This window comes from Apium graveolens, chromosome 3, assembly GCF_009905375.1.
Source record: "Apium graveolens cultivar Ventura chromosome 3, ASM990537v1, whole genome shotgun sequence".
Classification (NCBI taxonomy): domain Eukaryota; kingdom Viridiplantae; phylum Streptophyta; class Magnoliopsida; order Apiales; family Apiaceae; genus Apium; species Apium graveolens.
This window is the reverse complement of record NC_133649.1, coordinates 10,665,728-10,667,924: the sequence shown is the minus strand read 5'-3', so window position 1 is coordinate 10,667,924 and position 2,197 is coordinate 10,665,728. Positions and strand designations below refer to the sequence as shown.

Genomic DNA, 2,197 nt, shown 5'->3' with positions numbered 1-2,197 from the left:
AGACGCGGGTTCGATTCCCGCTATCCGCCTAAGATGAAGTAATTTTTTCATATGATAAAAAGATAAAGAAAGGATTCACTATAGAGTTAGCCAGAATAGTGTAGTGATGCTATCCACCCCTTCTTTTCCTCCCACCCCAAAACAAAAAGGTGTTAATGAATTACTAGTTAAGAGAGCCAAACCTAAAAAAGGGTTGCCAAAAAAAGATATTGCGGAGACGGGATTTGAACCCGTGACCTCAAGGTTATGAGCCTTGCGAGCCTTCATTCATAGAAAAGATGGCGGATATAAGAATAAAAATCCACACCGGATCATGTCATTCAAGTCGCAAGTTGCTTTCTACCACATCGTTTCAAACGAAGTTTTACCATAACAAAAAATTCCTCTAATTTGGAACGCATATGGAATTGATTCAATTATGGAATCATGAATAGTCATTGGTTCTGTCGATACATAAACATATTAATCTATACCCCTTTTTTCTTCTATACAAATTCTTCTATACAAAGATAAGATGTCAAAAAAATTTTTGAAGCAGTCTTAGCAAGACCCCACCTATTATTGTATGTTATTGTATGACTGCAACACTTTAACTTTACTTTTTATTAAATTAAAAAAATTTAAATATCTTCTTATTTTCGAATTGAACCATCAACGATTTAAAGCAGATAATGGATTGAACAAAAACCCCATTTTTTTGTGTGAGATAGATAAAAAAGACCGATCGAAGAGAAGATTTAAGTACTTGCTCTTTTGATTCGAATTTTATTAATAAGATAAGATAAACGAGTAGGGGTTTTTCGTACCGATCAGGTAGACTGAACTACAAGTCTTTATATACATTACAAGTCTTTATATACATTATTCGTTGTTAATGAGATTCGGACATACACGGATATACATATATTTAAATGAAGACCTCCTGTTACTGTTACTATTTAAGAACTTTTTATCCCACGACTCTCTGGGAATGCTGAATCAGAACAAAAACAAAAAATGCAGTGCTCATTAGCGAGCGTTTGGTTTATGAAGATATTTATACTTCTTTTCACATACAAAAATATGAAATTCAAACTCATGGGACAAGCCAAGGCCCCGAAAGGACAAAAGTTTTCCTTTTTAACGGCTTGGGGAACGCAAACTACCCTTCCCTTTGGTTCTGTCCCCCCCAAACCTTCATAGCATTTTTGGGGTGTCCACCGATTCGATCATTTCTGTATGATTTGATTTATCGTAAACTCCCCCTTTCAATGGGGTTTCGAAGATAAATTTTTTTTATTGTCCCATAAATTCACCTAGGTAAATACACGAACTTTTTTTGATTATTCCTTCTTTTTTTTCATATTGTATTAAATTTAAAGAAAAAAAGAAGGATACTGGAAATGAAAGTATTTTTCCCGTATCAATTCTACACGACGCGGTCGGGACAAAAATATCGGATACAGTATAAATGTTTGGTACATTAAGCTGCGATTTGATAGATATACATCTAAATAAATAAATCTTATTATAAATCTTATCTGGATAGAAATGAACCTTGATAAAGATAAAAGTCTGTAATCAAAGAAGGGCTCTTATGTTCTGACTTGGAATAAAAGTTTATCTGTGGAGGAACGAAATAACTATTTTTTCCTATGGAATATCTAGGAACACTAAGATTGAATTGGAAATATCGACAAATTCTTGCGGAGCCAAAATAAAATAAAAAAGGGGTTAACTTGTTCCAATTTTGTCTCTATCAAATTTTAATATCAGAATAGCGGATCTAGTCATGATTCAATGGGTCAGGTCCACTTAATTTTTATTTTGTTGATTTGTAATCTTTACAATGCATTTGATTAGCAAAACGGAAAAAGGAAAGTTTGGTAATTCCAGAGACGACTTATCATCCTGACGACTTATCATCCTACTGAATTAGAATTTACTGAAAAAAGAAACTCCTATATGTTCAACTTTCTACCTATTCACTAAACTCCTATACTCTAATAAATTCTAATTTAGTAGGATGATAACCTATTTTTTTATTATACCGGGGTTTACTTTTTATTTTGTTTGTTCTATTTAAAATCTCTCAATTCTTGTTTCAAATATGAATACTACGGCTATAGTTTTATGAAAAAGCCAAAGCCCCTTATCGGATTTGAACCGATGACTTACGCCTTACCATGGCGTTACTCTACCGCTGAGTTAAAAGGGC

General features: G+C 33.2%; 1 non-coding gene across 1 annotated transcript; it reads right to left on the bottom strand.

Annotated features, from left to right (window-relative positions):
• Positions 1-2,125: 2,125 nt before the first annotated feature.
• TRNAT-GGU (transfer RNA threonine (anticodon GGU)) lies at positions 2,126-2,197 on the bottom strand. The gene has a single exon. It is a non-coding gene; the product is annotated as a tRNA-Thr (tRNA).